Here is a 16105-nt window from a genome sequence, read left to right as displayed (position 1 = left end):
TGGCACTGACAGCGCCCAGGCGGCGACCTCGTGGAGGGCCCTGACCGCGAGCCCACAGCAGGTACTGGCATAGGCGGTTGGCGGGGGGGGGGGGGGGCTCATCTCCACACGAAGGTCATTGAACTCCCCTCCCCCGTCACCGCCGGTTGGAGTCTGCCGCTGCGGGCAGAGGGTGCCTTATTCCCTTCCCCCCCCCCCCCCCTGAAGGGGTCCGGTTGGCATATGTGGCGGGGAGCGCCGGTGGAGTGTGCCCGGGAGCCCGCTGTGGGGGCTTGATCTGGTACGGGTCCCGTGCTGAAGAAAACGGTGGGACTGGACCACGGGGGGACGGCGACACTCTTGCCTCTCACTCCCCCTCGACCCCGGCCCCGCACCGGCTGGTTGCTTGGACATTGGGTGCGGTGAGCCACACAGCGCCTGGGCGCCGGCGCGCACTTCCCGAGGGCAGTCATGGGCAAGGACAGGGGTGCCAAGTCGACAGCCGCGCCCCACCAGACCAAGATCGATCGTTTCACGACCTCCGATCCCCCGGGCGTGGGGGGGGAGACGGCGCCGACTCCTGGCGCGGACCTTGCCGCCATACTGCAGGCCATCACCGCCTCCCGCGCGTCCTTGGAAGGGATGGTCGGGGAGGTGAAGGTGGACGTTGCGCTCCTACGACAAGATCTTCGCAATGCCACGGCCCGCATCACCGAGACGGAGTCCCGAATTCCGACTGCGGAGGACGACATCCGGCAGCTCCAAGACCAGGTCCGGGAGCTCACGACCCATTCCAAGGAGTTGCACCGACGGGCGGAGGATGCCGAAAACCGGGCCCGCTGCAACAACCTCCGCCTGGTGGGCTTTCCGGAGGGGGTCGAATCTGGCCGCACCGACGACTTCCTGGAGAAGTGGTTTAAGTCCTGGATGCCGGCGGCCAGCTTGTCCACCTGGTTCGTAGTGGAAAGAGAGCATCGGTCGTTGGCAGCCAAGCCTCCGGTGGGGGCCCCCCCGCGCCCCTTCATCTTGCGGATCCTTCATTTCAGGGACAGAGACGCTATTCTGAAGGAGGCGCGGGTGCAGTCTCCCTTGTCCTTCAACAACCACAACATCATGGTTTTCCCTGACTATACCCGGGAGGCTCAGGAGCAACGCCGCTCATACCTAGAGGTGAAACACAAGATGCGCTCCTTGGGTCTCAGCTACCAACTTCAATTTCCAGCCCGCCTCCGCGTTGTCTTACAGAGTAAGACCCTGTTTTTTGACACTCCCCGGGCGGCCTGGACTTGGCTCACCGAGGAACGACTGTTGCGCCAGTCTGGGCGGGTGTCCCCGGCTCGGCGGCCTTCGGATCAAGATACGACCAGGCGCCCACGCCGCAGGAGGCGCACGCAGTCCCGGCGGCCCCGGGGGGGTTGGCTGCTGGGCCTCGCTCCACCAGCACATCGGGCAGAAGGCCAAGGGACTCGTCTGCCTCTTCCGGGACATCCTCTCAGGCGGCTGGGGGCCTCCGGCGCCAGTCGCCAGGTCTGCCGGACCCGTCCCTGACCCCCCTCCTCGCGCCTGTGGACCTTTCTGATCTCTCCCGCAGCCCGGCTCTTTGACTTTGGTTGGTTCTCTGTTTTGGCGAAAGATCTGACGGCCTGGTCCCGCTGCTGGGGCCTCCACCACGGACCTGGACTCAGCGGATTCCCGCTCATGTGTAGCAGTCTAGGACGGAACACTTGTATCCGTACTTCTGGAGGGGTCCACCACGCTCTTGACACCCGAGCGCTTCGCTTGGGGCTTTTGTAGTAGTTGTTGAAGTTAGGGCGACAGATGCTTCAGTTCTCGAAGTGTAGGGTGGGGGGTGGGTTTTGTTGGATGTTCCTCCTAGGGAGGATGTTTCCTTTAGTTTGGGTCTGGTTCTTCTTGGGTGCGTCGCACAGCAGTTTCCTGCGAGCGCTGCTGCAAAGATCCGCGCTGGCTCACACATACGATCCGCTGGCGCCCGCTCTCAGCCTGGCACCCCTGGTTCCCTTTTGTCTGTCCTTTGCTCTCCCCATGGGGCCTGGGCGATCCTCCTCTCTTCCCTGCGCTGCATGATGTCCTCCTGGCGCCCCTGGGGTGGCTCTGATCCCGCGGCGAATCATGTCCATTGCGTCCGTTGCTTCCATGGCTGACGTAGCCCCCAGGGCGCAGCTGCGTATCCTGTCCTGGAATGTGAACGGCCTGCTGGATAGGCTTAAGCGCACTGCAGTCCTTAAGTATGCTCAACGCGTTGGGGCTGACGTGCTCCTCCTTCAGGAGACCCATCTCCTCGGGGGAAAAATGCCCCTTCTTGGCGCGTTATGGGTACGACCGGGTGTGGCATTCTGGGTTTTCCCGTGGCTCCCGCGGGGTGGCGGTCCTGCTACGTCGTTCCTTCCCCTTTGTCCTTCAGCGGGTGGCCCGTGCTCCACATGGAACCGGGATTGCTGTTTGCGGTACGCTGGATGGTCGACCGGTCAGCTTCCTTTCGCTCTATGCGCCGCCCTCGGGACTGTCGCAGGCTTTATCCCACGCAGCCTCTTTGTTGGAATCTCTCCCGGTGGGCGCTGTTGTGCTTGGGGGGGATTTTAATGCTGTCTTGGCCCCACAGCTGGATTCGTCGGGACCAATTTCGGACTCCCGGGCGGGATGGGCCGAGGCCCAGGGCCTCTGTGACGCCTGGAGGCTCTGGCATCCTCACGATCGTCAGTACACCCACACTTCGGCCGCTCACCATTCTCACGCCCGTATTGATGTGATTTTTGTCCCCCCCGCCGAGTGCGGAAGCGTCCAGGATGTCCGCATCCCCCCCAGGGGCATTTCGGATCACTCGCCGGTCCTCCTGGGTCTGGGCCCCCCACCTCACGCGGCTAGGCCGGTGTGGAGGTTTAGCGCCTGGTTCCTCCAGGATAAGACATTGCGTAAGGCGGTGGGCACTGAGCTTACTCAATACTATTGCACCAATGAGGGCTCGGTTTCGTCGGCGGGCACCCTTTGGGAGGCCTGCAAGGCAACCATCAGAGGGGCGGCTAGGGCGCATGTGGTGCGGCACCGCCAGACACAGCTGTTACAGCTCACTGCTTGCGAGGCCCGGGCGTTGCGGCTGGAGCGGTCTCTATCTGAGCACGACGACCCGGCGGTGGACCGGCAGCTGCGGCTCCTTCGCCAGGAGATTCGTCAGCGGTCCCTCGAGTCGGCCAAGCTTCTTTGGCAATCCTCGGTGGCGAGGGTGTATGGTTGGGGTGACAAGAACGGCGCGCTGTTGCACCGCCTGGCCACCTACCCCAGGGCGTCATGCATCATTCCGACTCTTCGGGGGTGCTCCAGTCCTCCTCTGTGGCGATGGCGGCAGCATTTGCCCAGTTCTATTCTCAGCTCTACCGAGCTCGTGAAACAGACCTTTCTTTGGACGCTCTGCTCGCGTCTGGGAACGCCTGCCTGGCCTGGCTTCGGCCGGACGAACTGGAGAGCCTGGAAGCCCCCATCTCCCTCGAAGAAATTGGGGAGGCAATCGGGCGCACGTCCGCGGGGAAGACACCGGGACCGGATGGCTTTCCCCAAGAATTCTTTGCCGCCTACAGAGACACCGTGGTCCCGCGGTTGAGAGCTCACTATGCGGAGGCGCTTGAGAGGGGTTCCTTCCCCCCCGGAGACTGACCTGGCCACGATCGTGGTTTTGCCCAAATCCACGCCACCGTCCACTGATAGAGCGGCCTATCGCCCAATTTCGCTCATCAACACCGACGTGAAGCTCTATGCGGCGGTCCTGGCCCAACTGGTTCGGCCCCTGTTGTCGACCTTGGTCCACCCGGGTCAGTGTGGCTTCATGCCCGCTCGGGGCACGCGCCATTGTCTGCGCCGTCTCCACGTGGCCTTGGCCCACCGCCATCGTCTGACTCCATACCTCGCTCTCCTCCTCGTCGATTTCGAAAAGGCTTTCGATTCGGTGGGGTGGAACTACCTCTTCGCCATCTTGACCCACATGGGCTTTGGCCCTCGGTTCGTGGGGATGGTGCGCGTCCTCTATGCCCAGCCCCGTGCCAGAGTATTGGTTAACGGTGCGTTGTCGAGGCCCTTTCGGATCGGCCGGGGGACACGGCAGGGTTGCCCACTGTCGCCCCTTCTCTTCGCTCTCGCGATGGAACCTCTGGCCGCCCTGATTAGATCTGACCCCCTCCTTCGGGGCTGGGAGTAGCCTGGCCTGGAAGCTGACAAAATCGCCCTCTGCGGATGATGTCCTGCTGTACCTTGGGGACCCGGCGCGCTCCGGACCCCGTGCACTATCCATTCTGAGCCGTTTCGGCCGGGCGTCAGGTCTCTCCCTCAACCCGCGGAAATCGGTCCTGGTTCCGTTGCACCCCTCCAGGGAATGCTTTGACTGGCAGGAGACCATCCCTCTCCGCCGACTATCATTTCAATACCTGGGCATCTGGGTCTCCCTCCTCCCGGAGCTGAGCTGGGCGCTCAACGTCGCCCCCCTGGTCAAGAGAGCCAAGGCAGACTTGGCGCGATGGCACCAGCTGCCCCTCAATCCGCTAGGGAGGGTTGCCCTCTACAAAATGATGATTCTTCCCCGGTTTTTATGTGTTGCAAAACACCCCCCTCTCCTTTCCGCGACCTTGGTTCCGCGAACTGGACGGGATGGCGACGAGATTTCTCTGGGGCGATGGGAGGCATCGGCTGGCTCTGTCGACGTGCCGCATACCCACCTTTGACGGGGGCCTGGGCATGTCTGATCTCTACCTCTACTATATGGCCACCCGCCTTCTGGTCATTCATGACTGGTTCGGGGGGGGTTGGTCCGACCCGGCCTACAGGGTGGAACTTGACGGTTTGGGTTTCTCCGGTATCCAAGATCGCCTGTACGGCGCCTCCATCCCTGCTTCTTGCCCGGACATCATCAGGGCCATATTCCTGTCCTGGCGAGCGGCACTCCGCCTCACCCGATGGACGGGACGGTTGACCCGGGTCACTCCCCTGTGGCACGGGACGTGGTTGCGGGAGGTCACGGAGCTGGAAGGCTTCAAATCATGGGATCTAATTGGCATTTCCCAGCTGGGGGACGTCTGGCGGGGAGGGCGGATGTGTTCCTTTTCAGAGCTACAGGCGCCTTTCTCCCTCCACTCCTCCCAATTTTATAGGTACCTCCAGCTGCGCCACGCCCTACGCACCTACACCCCGCTGGATGTCCGGCTGCCGGACCACAGCCCCCCGGAGGCTCAGGTCCTGCTGGGCAACTTGGGGAGGGGGGGCATTTCCAGGATTTACCGCTCCCTCGTCAACTGCACCCCTACATCCCTTGCGGGCCTTAAGGAGCGCTGGGAGGGTTGGGTGGGCCCCCTGGATGAGGCCGACTGGCGGGACGCCCTTATGGCCCCCCGCTTGGTGACGGCCTCCGCTAAGCTGCGACTCATCCAAATTTATTATCTCCATACTGCTTACCTCACACCGGCTCGCCTTCACCGCGCGGGCCTCTCCGGGGACGCGGCTTGCCCCCGTTGTGGTTCCGAGCCGGCAGACTTCCTGCATATGGGGTGGTCTTGCCCGGACCTGGAGGGGTTCTGGAGGGGCATTGAGGCCGAGCTTACGGAGGTCCTGGGGTGGAAGGTGCCGCATGTTCCTCGACACTCCCTGCTGGGCATCACGGATGGCTTAGATGGCACGCGCTCAGAGCAGCTGTTTCTCATGACGGCCTTGATGGTGGCCAAGCGCGACATTGCAGCGGCATGGAAGCAACCGCTGCCGCCAAGTGTGGCTAAGTGGGGTGCTGGGGTGGACTGGTGCGCGGCGCAGGAGCGGACTCTCTATCAGGCACGAGGCTGCCCCAAGAAATACCGGAAAGTTTGGGGGAAATGGCTAGGCAACATACTTTAGTAGGGTGGTTTGGAGGTTGGGGGAGAGCTTTTGGGGGCGGGTGGGAAAGGGGTGCGCTTTCTACTGTATTGCTGTGTGGTACTGCTTCGGAATGCCAGACTGTTTCTGTTGTTGTACTGTTTAACCCCTTCAGTGCCCGCCCCTTTCCCCGCCCTGTGCCGGCCGTTGAATTAGCGGGCGGGGTCTATGACGAGCTGGACTCGTCATGGGCACAGCGCCACCGCGGCCCATGACGAGTCCAGCTCGTCATGGGCACTGAAGGGGTTAAAACAATAAAAACTTGTTTATCAAAAAAAAAACTTTACTTTTAATAAGTACTTTTCGCTACAGAGTGATGTACTAATGTCAAAGTACCCACATGTTAAAGAAATACACGGTTTTGAGCTTCGTTGAACTGCCATCTTTGTCAGATAAACCACTATGGCGATATAAAGGACCAAACATGTGCAGATTGTTATTCCCTAAAAGAGGACTTCGCGCATTTGGTCTGCATATGTCCCAAACTAATGTACGACGTTCACTTTTAAAGCGCCTATTAAATGAGAGGGGGATTTGCACATGTAGAACAGCCATCATGAGAGGCCTGGACCCTACAGACCCTCAGTTAAACTGCAAACTTCTGAGGTTTTTTACAATTTCACGACACAGCAGTCAAACAGAATTGTAAGCTGCGTACAGCAGCAAAAGGAATTTGCCCCACCTCTTGAGCACAAGACATTGATATTAAGTTAAAACGATAGTGGGATGTTGACATTTGGAGCTGCGGAATTTTATACTGATGCACATGCCACTTCATTATAATGGAGAAGAGTATCAACAATGACAAATTGAAGGATTTTTATAATGACGTTTCAAATGAGACCAAGATATTTTACTCTATTGTGGTAACGTTAATCTATGTTTTTCAGAAAACTGATTATTTCAAAAAGGATTTTTTTATATGCACATCTAATATGTATTGTGACGGTTTTTATTAACTAATAACCATAAACTATTCATTCATTCACTGTTTTGAATTTTGAAGAGACTATCCTAATTTTCGTGAGGTTTGTTGCATGATTTTCATAGCCAGCATTTTCATGTCTCGGCTCGTGCATGGGCTCGAAGTGCCCACTAGACCCTTTGCTCGCCACTGCCTTTTTAATTTGTTGGCTTGCCCACCTCTATGGCAATTGGGTGAAAAATTCTTACAAGACAGTGATCTGGGGATTCAGACTTGATGATTAGTTGAAGCATGTGACCTAGAGACAGTGGAATGCAATCGTCTAGTGATTTTAGATGAAAGCGTCCGGACAGTAGTCTGGATAACCAGTCTCTGAGATCGAGTAGGTGAAAGGCGTCATAGATGGCTTGCATCTTATCCCTGAAAATGTAGAACGAGATTCACAAAGGTCCATTAAAGAAACACTTGATTTGTGAAAGCAGTTGGAACTTAAACTCTTGCTGGATCTTAGATATTTATTTGCTGCCCAGATGCGGGAAGCATAAATCTGTTCCCTAGTATTGCTAATCTCCTTCTGATAATTTCTCATTCCAGCGTTGAATAAACTTCGCTTTCAAATAATAATCACATTACCACTCCAATTCCAGGTGCTTACAGGTCCACTTGTACACGCAGTAGAGGGTTGGGCTGTGTGGAATGTGACTTTTTTAACAAGGCCCACTGCATCTAATGATGAAGTCATCCAAGTGTTAAAGCGAGTGAATAGCTTGCTGACCGGCTGGCAGGTAGGGAGCAGTATTGGCCAGATTATCTAAAAACACATAATGCCATTAAACAAACCCTCATCTGCGCGTTGGTCTAGCACTTCCTCCAGTTGAGACTGGTCCGCCAGATCCACTAGACTGTCTTCTCTCCACAAGCAACCACAGACAGTCACATTGGGCCCTGGTGAAGTGCAGTCTGAGTCTCTAGGGCACAATTAGCTACATGGACCACATCTGTGCAAACCCATGCAATAGCGCCTTGGGACTTCTAAAAGAGGTATGAAGTAGCTATAGAAAATATACAGTATTTGGGGTGATGGCTAGAAACTATAACCGGTACTGGGAGTAGAAATCGGGTGCTCACTCCTAGTAATGGATTTTTTCCTACTGGTAATTGTCCTTGTGGAGAAAACACATATTAAAGTTGGACTGAGCAGCGTCCCTGGAGTAAACCATCTAAACCTTGGACCCTAAGAGTTCCAAGTTGTAGAACTCCAGTTTTCAGCTTTAAAAGAAATCTATATGCACCTCTGATCCTCTCTGGACCCCAGTTCTTAAATACAGGCTACATCACGTGGAGGTACTGGATGTTATCAGCACAAAGAAAAACATCCCTGAAGACCAACGTCAAGGCATGCTCAGTCAACCGCAACAGAAGGACTATGTACCTACAAAACATTTGCCTATAGTAGATTGAACCCAGTAAAATTTGTTATACATGTTTTTTCAACGAATAATTTCAAGAATACATGTAGGTTATGTATGCAACTAAAATAACGCTAAAAGGTAGTGCAGCCGGAAATAAGCTGCACTTGGCTGCATGCATCTGTTTCGATATGCATTAATATATCTTGTGATTGCTTAACTTCTAGCTTTATTTTGTTGTAGTTCCAAAGGGTGTAATTCTTCTTTTAAAAAAAAAAAAAAAAAAAAAAATTTAACTTTATTTAGCATTTTAGCACATTATAGCAATGCAAGCATAGTTTTTTAATCATTTTATTTCTCATTGGAATACAGACCTACAAACCCATACATCAAAAATCATATTACATACAAGAAATATTATCAATCACAAAGAAGAATACCTTCAGCAAGATTGTACATTTGCCATAAAACAAAGATGAACACAAAAGATTAATTACAAATTAAACCCAACTAAAAGCAGGTAAGAATTGTGCATTATCACAGTAAGTGCGAGACACCATTACATAATAGTGCGGACATGACGACACAGAGAGCATTCCAGCCAGGGGCTGGTGAGAACCAGCATTTCTATCATGACCTGTTTACTTTGTTAGCCAGTACATTAGACCCTTAAGTCTGTGCTACGAAATAGTTATTGTACAGACTCCAAATGTTTTTTTGACGATTTCTAGGGGGGGTGCAGCTCTCTATATGCTTCAGTTTGTGTATTACAAAATACCATGTCCCTTGACCATTGGGAGAAGAGGTGGAGAGCCACGGGACCAATGCATAGCTACTACTCTCTTCGCAACCAGGAGTCCCACGTCAACCAAGCGTCTATGGTTTTTCCTCAATTTTTTTTAGAGTAGCCCAATATAGCCAAGAGTGGGTCAGGGCTTATCGCTTCTTTAGTGATGTCACTTAGCTTGGCGAACACTTGTGACCAGAAGCTAGCAATAGGGGGGCAAAACCATGCCAAATGTAAGAAGTCTGCTCCACCCATTCCACATCTCTCGCAATTGCTTGTGTCGTGCATCCCAAAGCGATGCAATGGTGTGGTAGATTTGATTGAGGAATGTGAATTGTATGAGGCGATGCCTTCTATTCAGGGAAATGCACTTAGTCAACTCGCAGCAGTAGTGCCACATGCCGTCATCTATAGTAAGGTCCAGATCAACCTGCCAGGCTAATCTAGCTTTAACATAATGGTTGTGGCGTAGCTCTTGAGTTTTCTTATAGATGTGTGAGACTAGCCTGGTGGGAGCAGAGGAGCGAAGCATGGTAGAGAGAGGAAGCACCTCTGGAGGTTCTAGTAGCTCTTCCCCCTCCCCCTCCCCCTCAGCAGGGCTCAGAGTGCGCTTCGAGCCCTGAAATAGTGGAATATTATTAGAGGGGTAGGCGGTGGTTCGGTCGACACAAATTCTTCCCAGTCTTTCCCCTTCCCATCAGTAAAGAAAGCACCAATGTTGTTTATTCCTAATGAATGCAGGGCCTCTACCTTTTCGGGTGTAGTGAGGACTGGGACCCAGGCGCACCATGCAGTGGGAGTATGGGGGGGGGGGGGGGGGAGGGGAGTACAGTATTGAATGTCCCTGGCGATTTATGGAGGTTCTGCCAAGCATGCTTAGTAGCATTAATCGAGTCAAGGATGCCAGTGTTGCGTCGTACAGCACTAAACAATGCAGTCGCTAAAGGCGCAGGAGCCTGCTCAATACGTTCTATATGCAGGTGGGGAGGGGGTGACTTTTGATGTAGCCAATAAAAAGCATGCAAGGCCAGGGCGGACCGATGGTAGAGTCTAGGTCGCCCAGGGCGCCCAGGTCGCCCAGTCCTCCCATTGAGTATGGGAGAGTGATGAGATCCGAAATGGCGCGTGGCTGTTTTTCAGCCCAGGCAAATTTTATTTGCAGCGTTTTGAGATGTTTAAAGAAGTGTGCAGGGAGAACAATTTGAATATTGGCAAACAGAAAATGGAACCTAGAGAGGACCACCATTTTCATGATGGAGATTCTGCCAAGAAGTGAAAGGGGAAGGCAAATCCATCTGTTAATGTCATCCTCTAATTTAGCAATGGCTCTGCCATAATTGTCTTTAAACACCAATTCGGAATTTGTATGTATCTGGATACCCAAGTATCTCACCGGGTCTGTGGACCACACCAAGGGAAAGTCTAGGTCTTTGGGTAGTATTGCAGGGGTGAGAGGTAATATGATGGATTTTGCCCAGTTAATTTTCAAGCCTGAAAATTCCCCAAATTTCACCACTTCGCATAATACTGGGGACAGGTTCTGAGCTGGGTTTCGTTTGTAAAGAAGATTATCATTTGCATAAGATCAAACGATGAGATTATACCCAGGGAACTGAATTCCCCTGTGGCTGTGGTATTCTCTGAGCGCACAAGCCAACGGTTCTGCCACAAGGGTGTAAAGGAGCGGGGAGAGCAGGCATCCCTGGCGGGTACCTCTGCAGATTGCCAATGGAGTGGTAACAGCATTGCCCACGCCGGCTTCAGGGGTCACGGGGAGAGTGGCGATCAGTCGTAGGAATAGGGGTCCCAGACCCATATTTTCGAGGATCAATAGCATAAACTACCACTCCACCGAGTCGAAAGCTTTTTCAGCGTCGAAAAAGATGGCGGCGACTTTAGTGTCCTACTTAGTATGTTGGATTGCCCCAAACAAAGTGCGAATGTTATGTGTAAGTGTGCGTCCCGGGACACAGCCTGACTGTTCCGGCCCGACAGAGGGCATAAGAGTGGCCAGCGGTTCGAAAATTTTTGTGTCCACATGGAGTAGGGAGAGTGGTCGGTAAGAGGAACAATCATGAGGGGACTTCCCAGGCTTCAGGATGACAACCAAGATGGCCTTCCGCATCGTGGGAGGCATGGGCCCACCCTCGGCCATTTCTTCAAACAGCGTTATTAGCCCCTTCGATGCTGCGCAGATTCCGCCGCTGTGCTGGCGGAATCTTGCGCGGGCGGGTTCATGACGGAATGGTTCCGTCATGAGCACAGCTCAACCGTGGGTCATGACGGAACCATTCCGTCATGAGCACCGAAGGGGTTAGATTAGGGTAAGTACGTTTGTCAATACTTTATAAAACTCCACCGGAGCGCATCGTAGATAGTGTGCCCTATATCTCCCACGCCTCTATCGGTCTCATCAAGTACTCTGTGTCTGTCTAATAGACAGGGTAATTTAATGTATTCGAGATAGGGCAGCATCTCGGAATCAGTGGGATGGGATCTTGACTTATACAAGTTAGCATAAGAGCTCCTAAAACATTCAGCGACCTTGTCTGGTTCGACCATTCGCTCAGCGGTGTCCGAATCTATTTCAATAGGCTGGATAGCAGTTTGGCACCCTTTCATGAGATTAGCTAGTGCAGCGCCAGGGCGCTTACCGTCTCCGTATGTTCTTGCCACTGCATATTTGCCCAGTAACTTAACCTCTCTGTCCGTCTCAAAGTGATATTCCTCCAAAGTGGATTTAAGGGATTCAGCCAGGTGGGCATCATCCGTTCCGGACATGTCTCTTTCTAATTTCGCTAGGTTTTGCTCCAGTAAGGTCAGTCGGCCCCTGATGGACTTCAGCACTCCCGAGGGTTTGGATATAGCAAAGCCCCGTGTGTAGACCTTAAAGGTCTCCCAGAAGGTGGCAAACTGTGAAACCGAACCCACGTTAGTGGCGAAAAATGTCTCCATTGTTTCTAGCATTTCTGCTTTAAAAACCTCGTCAAGCAGGGCATTTGGGGGGAAGCGCCAGGTAAATGGAGGGGGTCGGTTAGTGGGAGTCGCTAGTGAGAGTTGTACTGGGGAGTGGTCCGAGTAAGTATGGGGAAGGATCTCGCAGCTCCGGATACCGGGTGTAAGTGCACTTGCCAACAACCAATAATCAATTCTAGTATGTAAATTGTGCGGAGCTGAATAATGCGTGAATTCTCCCTTCTCAGCCGAGCGAAAGCGCCAGATGTCCACTAACCCCAATTCCGTCATAGCACACAGGATAGCCTCAGCGGCCATAGAGCGGCGTTTTGGCGGGCCCCCGGAGCGGTCCAAATCTGGGATGAGGACGCAATTAAAATACCCCACCCCCTCCCCCCATATCTGGGGCAGATCAGGCAACTTACGAACTAGGACCAATAAATCTTGAAAAAATTGGGGGCAGTCGTGATTAGGGCCATACACATTAATCCATATACAATCCATGCCTCTTCCTGTACACTTTGATATTACAATCAACATCCGTGTGCAAGTCTTCCAGAGTGAGTTGAGCCTTGGGGTTTAGCCACGTTAGGACTCCCAGGGCATCCGTAGTGAAGCCTGCAGTGTGGAGAGTGCCTCTAATCTTACCACAGATCAGCGGAAGGTTTGCTAGAGGAAGGTGCGTTTCCTGTAGTAGTACTTCATCAATATTATGTCATAGTCTTCCTAATTTTACGTTGATCATTAGGCCCCCTAATATTCCAAGTCATGAACCTCAACCTATCCTCCATATTTATGTGAGTGAGGAGAGAGAGAGAGCTCCAGCTATATTATCCATACATATTCTGTTGATAATGCTTGTGACCTCAGTACAGTATCCTACTCTACTCGCTGTGTGTATCGTATGCAGAAACATCATTGCAGATTGACAAAAAGGTATAAAAACCAATAAAGACAAACACACAATCGCAAACAATTCTCCCCCCCCACACCATGCCAACCCAAATTGAGCACAGACAACATACCCACCGCCACCCTTCCCTTCTCCTACCGAAAAATGGCAACAAGCCATGTAGTGTGTAACACACGGGGTGGATGTTACCTAAGCACTACGATTAACCATCCGCCTTAAACTACTCTATAATGAACATGTTGAGACCATCGGGCCTATATAAAGAAAAAGAAGAGTATTACTTGCAAATGATTATATAGCATAGTACAGCCACTCTCAAAAGGAGTACTATAGAAGGTCGCCCACAATAGAGCCCGCATGCACCTTAAAGTCTGTGTTCATTACCCAACCAAAATGGGGAGCATACCCGCTACTGCATAAAGTCGAAAAATACTTGCAAGAGGTCTGGGAAGTCACTTTGCTCTGCAGGCAGCCCATCGGATCCAGCAGTGTTCAGGACTCGAGAGCACCTCGAACTCAGGATTCGGTTACATATAACGGCATGAGATAAGTGCAAGCTTGTATGATCTCAAGGGTAGGCACATTAGTCGCTATTGTCCATGCTGCCCACTGGCGGGCCATCCATCGATTCTGGTAAGGTCTTCCACACCCCATTCCTCTTTGGCTGCTTGGAAAGTTTGTTTAGTGCCTTCTGCAGTGCCTTCGTTTCCGAGAAGTTTTGGGATGAGCCGTCCAAGTTGACCCTTAGCCTGGCTGGATAGAGCATGGCATAGGTAATATATATATATATTTTTTTTTATAAATCTTTTTATTGATTTTAATAACCATCATATATACAATATCAATATGCAAATAGTACAGTTATCCCGACGTTTATATATTATGCAGGGGTCAGCAAAACATATACATTAATCAACAATCCTCCTATTCTCACTTCTGCGCATTTCCAACTCCACCATTGGGCTATGCATATATTTCCGCGACAGACATTCCATTTAGACAATTTTCTGTCCCATTTTTTGGGGCATCCACGGGTGATAAATACTTCCTTCTCTGCTATCATTTATGTTATGTTAAAAACATTTCTATAGCGCACAGCTGCCCCAGCCAAGGGGCGTCCCGGCGCTTCCAGAAAGGTCCCAACACCACACAGCCATGCAGGGGTAGAGGCGCAAACTAAACTGAAAAAGGAAACAAATACGTTTTGATAGCCCTTCTAAACTGCAAAAGCTCATTCATATCACGAAGATAGGGCGGAAGAGAGTTCCATAACTTTGCGGCATGAACCCGGAAAGACCGGCCACCGGCCCTGCAAAGCCTAAACCGTGGAACCACCACCATGTTTTGCCCTGAAGATCTCAGAGAGCGCGAGGGCACGTAAGGCACCAAAAGATCGACAAGAATCTGAGGAGAGACCAATTTGAGGATCTTAAAAGAAAGACACAAGGTTTTAAAAGAAATCCTCTGTGCCATAGGAAGCCAGTGTAGAGAACGGATGGTACTTTCCGCAGAACAGGACCTCGGTAACCCAACCAGGGCTCTGGCTGAGGCGTTCTGAATACGTTGCATCCGGGCAATTTCTGCCTGGTTGGCCCCCAACAGGAGCGAGCTGGCGTAATCAAGCCGAGATAGTATGGATGCCTGTATAACCAACTGCCTAGTGGGAGCGTCAAAGAACCTCAAAATGGGTTTCAACCCTCGTAGGATGCCAAAACAAGTGGCCGCCACTTTTTTAGTATGAGTACTAAAGCTTAAGGCGGAATCCAACCACACCCCCAAGTTTTTTACCTCTAAAACTGGGATAAGAGTTACACCCAGTTCAGGGGGCCACCACATGTCACCCCAAAGGTCCGACCGCTTCCCCACAATCATGACCTCGTTTTTTTTAGCATTTAACTGGAGACAGTTGGCATTCATCCAGCCAGCTACCGCCAAAAGACCCTCCCGGAATCTGGGGGCATCAAGGTCGGAGTCTCCACTCAGGGCAACCGCCAGCTGCGTGTCGTCAGCATAGGAGACCATCGTGATGCCCCAATGCTTGACGACCGCCGCTAGCGGTTTCACATAGAGATTAAATAATGTGGGACTCAACGACGAACCCTGTGGCACACCCAGCTCCAGTGAGTAGGACTTGGACTCAAACGGTGGAATAGCAACCTTAAAGGTCCGATCAGTCAGAAAAGAGCGGAACCAATCGAGAGCAGTACCCGTGATACCTGCCTCCCTGAGTCGTTGAAGAAGAATCCCATGCGAAACCGTGTCAAACGCGGCACTCTGATCAAGTAGTATCAGTGCCGCAGTCTGACCGGCATCGAGCACAGAACGAAGATGTTCAGTCATTGAGAGTAAGGCTGTCTCAGTGCTGTGGCCAGCACGGAAGCCATTCTGGGAGGGATCCAGAAAGCTGGTCTTTACAAGGTGTTCTGTCAGCACCCCATTCACATGAGATTCAACAACTTTTGCGACCCAGGGCAGGAGAGAGATCGGGCGATAGCTCTCGAGTTTAAGGGGGTCCAGTGTGGACTTTTTCAAGATGGGTGTCACCACAGCTTGTTTCCATTTAATTGGAACAGCACCTGAGGGAAAGATTTATAAAATAGCATACCGGGGGAAGGCAAATAGCAGCAGAATCCCTAAACTGAGCTGGCCTTATAGGATCCTCTGGTGAGCCCGATTTTATCTTCTAGACCAGTTTAGACAATGTCTCCATTGACAGACTAGGAAAAGATGCCAAAGTCTCACCTAGAGCCAGTGGAGAAACAGGAGGCTCAGCTAGAGGCTCAGAAATGGGGAAGGCACAGTAAATGGCTTGGACCTTTTCAAGAAAAAAAGAGGCCAAGTCATCACAATGGGCCACTGAGCAAATTTCCGCCGTAGAGGCGCTTTTGGCCGTGAGGTCCTTTAGGACCTTAAAAATTAACTTGGACAGGTTGAGGCTTGATCTAAATTCCTGTGCGTAATAAGCAGCACGTGCTCTACACACAGCTTTGTGGTATTTTTTTACAAGCGAGAAATACAAAGATTTTTTCCCCGCATCGTAAGATTTCCGCCAATCCCTTTCTGCCTGTTTACAAGCTTTTTTTAACGGCACTAAGGTACTGCCATACCATGGACTAGGTTCTCTAGAGCGGCATTTCGTCCAGACCGCTGGGATCAAAACATCCAAGGCCCGCGACATCCAATCGCAAAAAAGGTCATATCCAGAGTCGACATTTGACAAAGGGCCAAGAGGATTG

The 16105-nt window shown here is 52.2% G+C and overlaps 1 protein-coding gene across 2 annotated transcripts in view; it reads left to right on the top strand.

The window, feature by feature from the left end:
* The window catches only part of HOOK2 (hook microtubule tethering protein 2), a 289087-nt gene that overhangs the window by 21947 nt on the left and 251035 nt on the right, over positions 1-16105 (top strand). The window lies entirely within an intron of this gene.

The sequence above is a fragment of the Triturus cristatus genome, chromosome 4_1 (genome assembly GCF_964204655.1).
Source record: "Triturus cristatus chromosome 4_1, aTriCri1.1, whole genome shotgun sequence".
Taxonomy (NCBI): Eukaryota; Metazoa; Chordata; class Amphibia; order Caudata; family Salamandridae; genus Triturus; species Triturus cristatus.
Note: the sequence above shows the minus strand (reverse complement) of the source record. Positions and strands in the feature narration are given on the sequence as shown.